The sequence below is a fragment of the Vulpes vulpes genome, chromosome 8 (genome assembly GCF_048418805.1).
Source record: "Vulpes vulpes isolate BD-2025 chromosome 8, VulVul3, whole genome shotgun sequence".
Classification (NCBI taxonomy): domain Eukaryota; kingdom Metazoa; phylum Chordata; class Mammalia; order Carnivora; family Canidae; genus Vulpes; species Vulpes vulpes.
The window spans coordinates 96,794,430-96,806,368 of NC_132787.1; the positions used below are offsets into that span (position 1 = coordinate 96,794,430).

At 49.7% G+C, this 11,939-nt stretch overlaps 1 long non-coding RNA gene across 1 annotated transcript; it reads left to right on the forward strand.

Annotated features, from left to right (window-relative positions):
- The first annotated feature begins 1,693 nt into the window (after nucleotides 1-1,693).
- Nucleotides 1,694-11,458, forward strand: LOC140599849 (uncharacterized). Its single transcript, XR_012002830.1, has 2 exons — nucleotides 1,694-1,856; nucleotides 11,155-11,458. It is a non-coding gene; the product is annotated as an uncharacterized lncRNA (long non-coding RNA).
- The last annotated feature ends 481 nt before the right edge of the window (nucleotides 11,459-11,939 follow it).

Below are 11,939 nucleotides of genomic sequence, written 5' to 3' on the forward strand. Positions count from 1 at the left end.
CTCCCAGCGGGGATCCTGATGTGGGACTTGATCGCAGAACCCTGGGATCATGACCTGAGCCGAAGGCAGACAGACATTCAACCACTGAGCCACCCAGGTGCCCTCTGGCATAGTTTTAAGCACTTGGCACGTATCAACTTATTTAACAGTTACAACAACCCAGTGAGTGAAGTATTGCTATTATGTGTATTTTACAGATGGGGAAACCAAGACACAGAGAGATTAAGTAACTCTCCCAAGGCTACACAGTTAGTAGGTAGCAGAACTGGAATTTGAACTCAGGAAGTTTGACCTTAAAGCCCTCTATGCCATACCGCCTCTTGGTGAATGGTTAACTCTGGGTTAGCCGCCCCACTGGGCTGAGTGTCCAGCACATCCCCTTCCTGAAGAACCTGTCTGCAGAGATCCAGAGCTTGAAACAAAGTGATACCAATGGTGGGATGTCTAGTGCTGAGGTGTGCTAGCGTGGAGACACAGTACGGGTGAATCAAGTCACACCCAGGGCCTTCCCGGCTGCTGTGTGTGGAAGGGTGGGGGTAGGGGAACGATGACCATAATAGAAAAAAACAGCTAAGAGGACATTTTGCAACATCAGGACAGTAAGCACCATCTGGAGCCCCCGGGGTGGGGCTGAATCATCCCAGAGAGAGGCAGCCATGGGGAAGTGGAGCTGATAGAAGCCTCGAGAACACTTGACACTGAGACTTGCCCTTCTACTTCAGCCATGGGATCCTCAAGTGAGGCACCCACCCTCTTGTCTCTCAAGTGGTGATCAATTGTGCACCCTGCCAATGAAAGGAGGTGCACAAAGCTCTCCGACACCAGAGGAGGAAGCTGCATAATCGTTTCTCAGCCAGCAGAGGATGTGCTCTTTCGATCTACCTTAAAAAAATTCCAACCGTTTTGTAGGGAAACGAACTTAAAATGAATAAGGTGCTTCCTTAACGTCTTCAACAGTCATTTGAATGTCATTTAATTTCTGTCCGTGATTCAGGGTTAATCATTATCAACATCATTTCCATAGTGAGCTGCAAAGTGACACGAGGTGAGAGGGCGCCGCCTTGCCTAGGTGTGGCTCCGCCGCTGCCCGGATGGCCCCAGGCTGCTGGGCTTGGGTCCTTACCGTGGCCCTGCGCAGATGATCCGTCTCATCCATCTCCCTGCCGTCAGAATGTCAGCTCAAAGCAGTTTAATGATACTTTGATTTGTTGCTCCTAATCTGTTGTGAATTTACCAACCAGATGCCTGCATTTGTTAGAAATGTTCATAAAAGCAGGGATTCCGAGTATGAATCATGGATTTCAACAGCTCCAGGTAGGGGAGGTGTTACTGTAGCTGGTGACCTGTCAGTGACCCTCTTTTATTTAGTTATTTAGATTCTTGTTTTTAACATGGAACTGTTTCTCTTCCTTCCTGCAATCATTGTTTATCGTCATTCATAGTCACTTCGGGCTGCTGCTGCTTCTAGAGTCCCACACCCCACACAACTTTGACCTAGCTCACCTCCTTAGGTGCCACCTGACAAGCATTTTCTAAGTGCCCCTCTCGGCCCAAGGCCTGGCCAGGCACTCAATGGGGGGACTGCTAGGGCAGGCCAAGCCATGGCCCTGCCTTCCAGGGACTCACAGTCTGACTCAGGAGGCAAGGTCAACACACAGGAGCAGTTAGAGAATACACAGGAAGGCCAGAAGTAGGGTAGAGGCTGGCTGGCTGTGGCCCCATATGGCCAGTATGTTAGTGCACTGGGTGGTCAGGCCCGAAGGCTGCCAGGAGTTTTATGGAGGGCTATGGGGGGACCTGCAGGACACATGCCAGCCAATCCTGGGCAACACTCAGGTTCCAGAGGACCCTGGCAGGTAGGTGGTGTGGGCCTCCCAGGATCCCCTGAGAGAAATGAGGAGTGGCTAGTTCGGGAAGTGTGTTGGAGCCCCTCAGGATTATTGTTGGAGAAACTGTGGGCCTTCCTCTAAAATATTGAGAGTTGGGGCTGGGCTGGAGAGAACACCAGGAAGCAAGTGGAAAAATAGGGGGATGCAGATGGGAGGTCAGAGTCCAGCTAGGAGAGCCCCAGCGTGAAGGGTGGCATGGGAGGTGAGGAGGGGGTCACCTGCCTCTGGCAGAAGGGTGCCTAAGCTCCCCAGCATCCCTGGGAGTCTGCCCAGGCTGAGCTCAGACAGAGCTAGTTCAGGGCTCGTGGCACCCCGTAGACACCTGGGTTCTCCAGGCTCTGGTGTGGGGTCTACTGTCTCTAGTCCATAGGAATCAGCGATAATCAGAGTGGGATGGAGACAGGAAGCCTCAGGTTTGACCACCTGGACGTTGCTTTCAGGCAATATTAACTGTGAACACACAAAGCCTCGGGGCATCTGGGTGACTCCTTTGGCTCAGGTCCTGATCCCCGTGTCCTGGGATGGAGTCCAGCATCAGACTCCCCACAAGGAGCCTGCTTCTCCCTCTGCCCATGTCTCTGCCTCTCTCTGTGTGACTCTTGTGAATAGATGTATAAAATCTATACAAAAAGAATGCACAAACTCTCTCCTTCATGCACCTCTTGCACACACACAACCAGGAAAGTTTTCAAGTTCCCTGTGGGTGGGGAGCTCACTTGCCTATGCGCCGCAGGAAGAGCTGGGAGGTCACCGTCTCCCACCCGCTGCACCAGCAAAGCAGTTTGATTTGAGGGCAGAGACGTCCCAGGAAATATGGGAAAGACCCTGGAAGGGTTTCAGAGGTGCCTTGTGGGTTCCTTGACATCGTGGGTGCTCCGATAATCAGTGAGTGATCCGTGCCCATCCCGAGGCCTGGCCTTGCTCCCACTGGCCTGGCTTGCAAACCTCCCACCCTCCAGTGCTCTGAGGGCCTCTCCTGCAACAGGCTGTGCTTGCAGGGCCACCGTCCTAGTAGGGATCCCTGCCTCTGCTCCAGAGACCTCCGGGGTGAGCACGGGCCACTGTGCAACATTGCAGCCCTCACACCCTTCACCTTCTACCAAATCCTCTGGGCAGACAGTTGCACCCCATCTTTGTTCAGATGCGGCCACCCCCTCCCAGAATGGTGCGCCCATTCCTCCAGGGTCACACAGCTGCTGAGCAGCAAAGTACCGACTCCCTCGCGGCCGCTCTCAGGCCCATATGACACGGGAAGGCCACCAGGGGGATGGGAGGGATGGGGGGACGCAAATCTTAAGGGTTTGGAAACACGCAGAGACTGTGTGTCCCACCAAGTGAGGCGGGAGGGGCTCGGGCCGTCCCACGCGTCCGCAGCCGGGCGCCCCCCAGGGCGGGCCCCGCCGCTGGGCCTCTGCTGCTCGGTCGGGCCGCGGCTCCTTCCCCGACACCCCACCGCGCGGCGGCAGCGGGAACTGCGGCGCGACCCCGCCGCCCGCCCCCCGCAGCCCGGACAGGCCAGGCCTCCGCGGAGCCGCCAGGGTGAGCGTCCCGGATGGGCGGCTGGGTGACCCATGCCCTATAGGAGCCGCGGCAGGGGAGGAGGGTTTGGAGGGCAATGGCATCAGACATCCAGGAGGATCCATCCCCCTTCCCCCAGGGAGAGAACCCCAAGACCAGGGACACAGGTTGGAGGGGGGAGGCCCCAGGGTCTCAGGCCAGGCCTCCCGCACCCCCACGGAAGAGCTGGGCTTCTCCTGGGGGTCTTGTTTCTCAAAGGAAAGCGCAGGTGGCCCCCTGCTTCCAGAGGCATTTGAGGATGTGCAAGGAAATCCAGAGGTCACAAAAGAAACGTGACTTGCCTTTCTCCAGGTCGCATGAGAGCACAGAAATACACACTTAAATTTTAAAAAATGGATCTATGATGCAAAATCCCCACACACTTAAAGCGAAAACGGGACACTTCCATTCTGTTTGAGCCGTGGGGGGCTGCTTCAGGATGTGTCCTCAGGCCCAGGGACACCATTCTGGCCACCACACCCTGACAGCTCTGACAACGTGTCTGTGCACATGCAGGCAAAGCCCTGGGAAGCCCTTGGAGGGGAAGGCTTTTTTTCGGAATCCAGAGGAGGTCAGGTGGCATTTTACAAAGATCACTCTGGCTGCTCCAGGAGAGGGACCGGAGTTAGGGAACTGCTGTAGGGGCAGGGGAGAGGTGGGCAGCCAGGAGGCCTCCCTGAAAGAGTCCTGGGCACCCCCAAAGGGCCCCAGACCTCTTGGAGAACTGATGAATTACGAATATGATCATGTGAACCACAAGCCTGGGTAGATATCTAACCCCTACCTTCCCCCCCCCCCCCCCCAATGGCTCTCATTTGGAGTTCAGATTCCTTTCCCTTTGCTCATCCAAAGAACCTTCACTGCACTGAGACGGGCAGGGTTCATGCTCCTGTGATGTTCTGTAAGCTGAATCAGGACATGTAACAGAACTCTTGCTCACGTGTTAAATAATTCATTAACTGCAGGCAAACAAACATATTTACAGATATAAGGCATTGTCCAATATTGGGGCATAAGCAGAGTTATGGGAGATTAGAGCCAGGAGGACCCTGAGAATTCTCATCCAAGGCCCTCATTTTAAAGATGAAATTACTGTCCAGAAAATCCATTTCAACCCAGTTCAACAAATACTGAGCATCTATGATGTGATGAGTAAAATCAAACAGAATAAGATACCAGGGACTGACATCTGAGATGTTTAAATAGGATGTCCAGAGAAAGTCCCTCTGAAAGGTGACTTTTGCTTTAAGGCCTGAAAGAAATTAGGAGACAATTCACGTAATGTTTTGGGGGAAAGTTCTAGGTAAAGGAGATAGTAAGTGCAAAGGTCCTGAGGTCAAAGGATTCCTGGCATGGAGAAGGAACAGGAGACCATTGTGACTGGGCTATGGGGCATGAGAGGCAGTGGTGAGAGTTAGGAGGTGAACTCAAAGTGGGGAGAAGGTGGATCCTGTAGGGCCTAGGAGGCAACTGAAAGAACTTGAGTTTTGTTCTGAGTCTAATGGGAAGCTAGTAGAGGGTTTTAAGCAGAACCATCCCCAACCATCTGACTTAGAAATTAATTCTGGTCACTGCAGAGAGGAGGGCTGAGGCAGAGGTAGAGAGATGAGTTAAGAGGCTCCTGCATTAATTCAGACAAAAGATGATACTGGCTGGGGTCAGGGATGATAACAGAATAGATGTGAGGAGCGGTCACAGTCTAGAAATGTTTCAAAGTAGGGTCTTCCTAAAAGGAACTCACCCGGGCCACACACAATCAGGAAATGAGATGGCTGAGGCCTCAGGTCTACTGGCCCCCTGGCCAGCTCCTCAGTGCTTTGCATATATGATCTCTAAATCCTACCACAACTGGGAAAGGGGATTCTGTTAGTTTTACAGTTTTACAGATGAAGAAACTAGAGTTGAGAAGGGCAAAGACACCTTCCCAAGGTCGCATAGGTAGTAAGCGGCTGGCTCAAAACCACAGCAGCTGACTCCAGAAGCCCCTTATCCCAGGCCTGAGGTATCACCACTGACCCCCTCCTCCCTGGACACCTCAGTCAACACCACCATGGGGTCAGCCTCAGGGGGGAACATACTGCAAAGTCTCCTCCTCTGCTGGCTCTTCCAGTTGTCTCTAGTCCCCATCACTAGAGACTTCTTGGGAGGGTAAGGCCTCATAGGCTACTGTCTACTCTGTGGAAAGAGCCATCATGAAATCTGGTGAAACTCAGGAGGTGTGGGGCTGCCCAGGGACCTCGAGGAGGGCAGAAAGTAGTTGCCCAGGGCCAGGACCTCTGAGCAGGGCTTTTGGGTGGCAAGGGTTGGCTCAGGGACAGATCTGTTTCTTGGGACAGGCAAGAAATCTTTCTCCACTTTCTTCTTTTAGAGGAAAGAGCATCCCCTTCTTCTTTCTGCTCAGGAGCCCAGGAGTATCCTGAACAGAAAGTAGAGCCCTCTGACAATGTTAGCCGCCTGGCAGGCTCCAAGTGGTGACCAAGCAGTGAGAAACACTGAAAAGCGTTCATCCAAATGTCGGTGACTCTCTGGAAGGCTTGCCCTCCTGCATGGGTGGGCCTATGGGTCAGGATCTCATGGGACACAGTGACCATCTGGGGACATTCCCTCCACTCTCTTGCATATAGGACATCTATGGGAGCATGCACCCTGCCAATCTCAGGGCTCTGTGTCCTTTGGCCAGCAAAGAAAGGGAAACCTGAACATCAAAGTTGGCTATTAACAAAAATGTTATTTTCTAGATCAGTACCCAGGCCTGTGGCTCCTGTGTCTATAGTCTTTTTTTTTTTTTTAAGATTTTATTTCTTTATTCATGAGACACATAGAGAGAGAGACAGACAGACAGAGACATAGGCAGAGGGAAAAGCAGGCTCCCTGTGGGGAGCCCAATGTGGGACTTGATCCCAGGACCCCAGGATCACGACCTGAGCCAAAGGCAGATGCTCAACCACTGAACCACTCAGGCACCCTTCATGTGTCTATGTTTTTAACTCAGCAGTTCTTACAGTTCTTTGGGGCCCACAGGGGGACCCTTTCTGTGGGTCTTGAGGTCAAACATGTTTTCACAAAAATACTGAATGTTATTTGCCGTCTTCACTCTCATTCTTGCACGAGCATACAGGGGAATCTTCCAGAGGCCATGTGATGTGTGACATGGCAAAAAACTGAATGCAGAAACGAGCATAAGAATCTAGTTCTTGTCTGCTGAGCCAGACACTCAACAGATTTGCAAAAGTGTAAAACATTCTTTTCTCTGTTTTTTTTTTAAAGATCTAGTATTTTTTTTCATTAAAATGTGTTACTATAGGTTTATCATTGCTATTTTTTTAAATTTATTTATTTATTTATTTATTTATTTATTTATTTATTTGAAGGGGGGCAGGTTGCTGAGGGGGTGGGTGAGGGACAAGCAGACTCTGAGCTGAGCAAAGTACCCAGTGTGGGGTGCGATCCCAGGACCCTGATATCAGGACCTGGACGGAAACCAAGAGTTGGAGGCTTAACAGACTGTGCCACTCAGGTGTTCCTCTTATTGTGATTTAAAATGAAGTAATGCATACTTTAAAAATGCTCAGCTTTAGTTTCTAATGGAGTACAAACCAAGAGATACAACCCACCCCGACATCCTGGGATCCTGAGTCATTTCTGAGAGGGTAAGGGTGTGGAGCATGCAGAGGGACAAAACGTTCAGTCTGGCTGGAGAGGCTCTCCCACGAGCCTGGTGCTGCTGCACCCACTCCCAGGGGCCGACCCTAGCCTGGCGTTTCTCCTCAGGGCACACAAAGTGGGCCCCCTGGCCAGAAACCAGGGGAAAAGGCTGGCAGGAGACCATCGCAGGGAGATTGGGTTGAGGCCACCTAGACCGAGTTGGCATTCCACCGTAGTAACACAGGGGGGCGCCCTTGCCAACCAGCAGGTTTGTAGAGCTGGATGCCGAGATGACCAACATGAGTTTTACTCATCAAATTAAAAAAATGTAGTCTCTTGTCAGTGGTGAGGTAATTTTTAGCCTTGCTCAGAGTGTGCTCCAGGAGATTTGCACTGCCTTCTTGATCAACTCTGCACTGGCAAACGACCCTGCTCTGGCCTCTCAGGGGGGTGTCAGGATGGCATGGCCCCATGCACATGACACAGAGACTTCTGAAGTGGCCACTGAAACCCCAGCCTCCTGTGGAGTCCTGGCGAGGATGGAAGCTCCCGTAGAAGCCCCAGTGCTATGGCCACCACCACCAGGCAGGACTGACGTTAGATGCTGCTTTGTCATGGCTGTGTTTCTTGTTTTTGTTTGTTTTTATCTGTCCCATCATCTTTGTGGTTACCCATATCTGAGCCTGGTTTATAACAACTAATTAGACGTGGTCTTTGGAAGGGAGCAGCACCAGAAAGAGGACTGGCTGAAGTCAGGAATCTGACTTCCACACATGCCTCCTGAGTGTCCTGGGCCGCTCATGTGTCCATCTGCTGGGCCAAGGCTCTTGTCTTCCCAAGGGCTTCTACCTAGATCAGAGGGCTGTTCTGGGTATCAGATGGCCCACCTGTGCAATGGGCGTCATCAACCAACCATAAGACACTAACGTAGGAAGTGTGGATATTTATGGAATTCTCTCTCCTACTTTGAGAGCGCGTGAGGGGTGGTGGCAATGACAGGTTTTTTAGTAAGGAGAGGATGTAGTCTGTTTTGTGTCTTAGATTTTTTTGGAGGATGTTTTGGAGGATAAGGCAGGTGGAGGGACATAAGTTAGGAGGCCATGATCAGAGGCCCCCAGAGAGCCGATGAAAGCCATCCTGGGGAGGTGAAGGGAATGGAGGGTGGTGGTGGTGGAGGTGGTGGTGGTGAGAAGCCTCAGAAGCAGGATGGAGGAGGCCTGGTAACTGATTAGATGGGAAGCGCTTTAAGATGGGAACAGCCTGGGATGACTCCCAGGTGTCCGGAGAGAAAGGAGTAGCGCGTTCCTGGAGATGGAGGTCATTCACATCACTGGCCCCAGGCTCTCAGGGGGGTTTTTTCCTTTCCTGAAGGTGGTGCAGGTTTTGTGACTGGCAGCCCCTGGGGGCTCTAATGGGGGGGGGCTCAGCAACTCCAGCTCACAGGACATGCTTGCCCATAAACATTATGCTAAAGAATTCATTAAATACAGGCAGACCAAACCAAACAAAACAAGACAAAACAAAACAAAAACAAAAACAAAAAAAAACAAAAAACCCCCACTAAAACCAAAAACAAAAACAAAACAAAACAAAAAAAAACCACACACAACACAGGCAGACAAACACCCCAACACAGGCAGACAAACACACTGACAGGTATTGTTTTGTTCTCATGTTAATGACTTGTAAAAGTCATTTTCCAACACAGGGAAGTTAGTAGAGTTATGGGATGTTAGAGCCAATAGGGCCCTGAAAATTGTAGTCTAACCTCTTCATCTTAAAGATGGAGAAATTGTAGCTCAGATACTCCAACTTAGCTCAGGTCAACAAACGTTGAGCACCTACGATGTGGTGAGTAGAATCAAACAGAGCAACATGCCTGGGAATGCTGGATGGGGTGTGCTGTGTTCTGAATGTTCACGTGTTGAAGTCCTAACCCCGAAAGGTGAAGTATTAGGATGTGGGGCTTTAGGTTATAAGCATGGAAACCCAAACACATGGGATTAGTGTTCTTATAAGAGGGACCTCAGAGAGGCCTGTAGTCCCTCCCAGCTGGAGAAGACATGGCAGGAAGTTGGCAGTCTGCAAACCAGAAGAGGGCTTTCAGAGAGCTTGACTGTGCCAGTGCCATGACCCTGGACTTCCAGCCTCTACAGCTGTGAGAAAATAGACATTTGTTGTTTAGAAGCCACCCAGTTGGTGGTATTGTGTCACTGCAGCCCAAATGAATGGAGACAGGGTCACCTTAGTGGGGTGCTCAGGGCAAGTCTCGATGACAAGATAGGACTTATAGACAGACAGGTTCCAAGGGAACTTGCTGACATGAAGGGCCTGATGCGTTCTAGGATCACAGAATCTGGTTACATTGAGAGAAATGGTATTTCCATCTATAATCAGAGGGTAGAAAAAAATAGCTACTGTCAGAGGAAATCCTCAACAAAGTAGTTCAAGAACACTTCCTAGACCCGAAGGAAGCATTTCCACATTGAGAGGGACTGTTCCAGCACAGTGGATGGAAAAAGACCCACAGCCAGGCAAACCATGGTGAACTTTCAGAACACTGGGGACAAAAGAAAATAAATGAGATTTAAAAGGAAAATCCTGTCACATACAAAGGAAGCAGAAATCAAAATATTTTCATATTTCTCAATGGCAACAATGTTTAAGGCAATGGAGCAACATTTTTACAATTTAAAAAAAAATGGTCTTCAATGTAGAATTCTATTTCCAGCCAAACTATCAGTCAATTCCAAGAGTAGAAGAACGATTTTTCCAGGTATTTAAGTGTCGACAAATTTACCTCTCATGCACCTTTCACCAGGAAGCTACTGGGAGATGTGCTCCACCAATATATGGGGCGGGGGTGGGGGGTGAGAGGAAGGCAAGGGAATAGTACCCCAGGTGCGGTGATGGCTGGGCACACACCTCCAGGATCATCATCCAGATGAGAGCAGGCTTCAGGAAAGACTCCCAGGAAGACAAAACTGGTAGGCCACCACAGGTGTCTGAGCATCTTGAAAGGAGATTTATATACTTTGTATTACCCCAGATTTATAAAATTGGAGTTTAATTTTATACTTTAGGGTTTAATTAATCATAAGCAATTAAAAACCTAACCAAAACAAAACCAAACAAAGACAATGATTAATTTTAGGAAAGGCACAAAAATAAGCAAGCAAGAAAAGTGTTATCACGGTATGCTATGTAATTCAATATCACTGACATATTAATAATGTAAGGGCAAAATATTTGTTTAACTGAAGTTATCATGCAACAATATTGCCAAGGATAGGAAATATATTTGTGTTCAATGGGAAGGAGTGACATCTTCATCTTCTAGGGTGGAAATTCAGGGAATGACATTCAAAATTGGAAAATCAAATAGTGGTAATATGTGTCTTATTTAATATTTACTTATAAAAAGATTTATTTATTTATTTGAGAAAGAGTATGCTCAGGAATGAGTTGAGAGGGTGGTAGGGGCAGAAGGAAAGGGGAGAAAATCTCAAGCAGACTCCACACTAAGTGTAGAGCCCAAAGAGGGGCTTGATCTCATGATGCTGAGGTCATGACCTGCGTCTAAACTGAGAGTCAGATGCTCAACCAACTGTGTCTCCCAGGATCCCCTATATGTCATATTTAAAACAAGGAAGATAAATACTAAAAGAAGCAGCTGGAAGCTTGGGGAGGAGGGGGCAGTGAGAGCTGGGTCTGAGGACGGGGCATTTAAACCATGAGCATGTATAACTGATGAATTTTCAGCTAAAGTAAACACATGCTCCCCTCTGTCAGGCCTTTCAGTGTTCTTTGAGATTTGTCCAAAAAAATTAGACTGTTTTTCCAAGCTTATTTTCCACTGTCCTTCCTCTAACCCATACTTATGATGGATCAGCTCGATTCTCTCTCCCATCCAGAAGCTGTCACCTCTGCTGGGGATACATTCCCCACTTGACTCGTGTCAACTACTGAGGTCACCCCACTCACATGGTCTCTGATTCAGTGCATGAGGCTGCCTTCCCTGCAGGCCATGGGATCCTGAGATCCTGATCTTTGTCTCCTACAGGACCAGCACCACTGTACCTGACCCCCACTGGACTTGCTGAATCTCAGCTTTTGGTATCAGAGCCAGATGCATTTGTGGGTGTGATCCCAAGAGATCCAGAAATCCAAACCGTGGCCTGTGATGGTAACTGAATGGGACTTTCTCCTGCCCCCAGGGCCAAGATGGCTCTCCTTCCCCCACTGGACTGGCAAACGAGCTTCCCCAAAGATGCTCCCCACTCACTGGTCAATATCAACAACCCCCCACCCCTCAGCTCTGTCCCTCTGCCTCTAGGCGCTCACCCTCATTAAATGGCAAACTGGTACAGGATGAATCAGATTTCTTAGAAGAGGTAAGGGACAATTCATGGAGATATTAATATGTGTTCTTCCAGTGTTTTCTTCTCTTCATTGCAGGTAGCTAGGCCCTTGGTAAGTTCTTGCCTGGGGAGGACTTTGCAAAGCAAAGCCTGATCTGTCTTTAATAAAAGCCCAAGTTCACAGAAGAGCATTGTTGATGTCCTGCAGGGAGCGCCTTTGAAAGTAGCATCAAAGAGAGATTCTTTTCCCTCAGGCTTGAGGGAGATCACCAGGACGCATGTGAACAAAGGGCTGGCACCATGGTGCACCTGGGAATGTTGTGCGGAAAGCACAGAGGCACCTGACCTGAAGGGTCACGCCAGTCTGCCCAAGTCAGTAGGTATCTCAGGTAGTAAAGAGCAGGAGCCAGGGACTGATGTCAGAAGGAAGCTCCAGAAGTTTCCACACGGTTCTAGTATGAATGTGAGAGCACTTGGGGTAGATTAA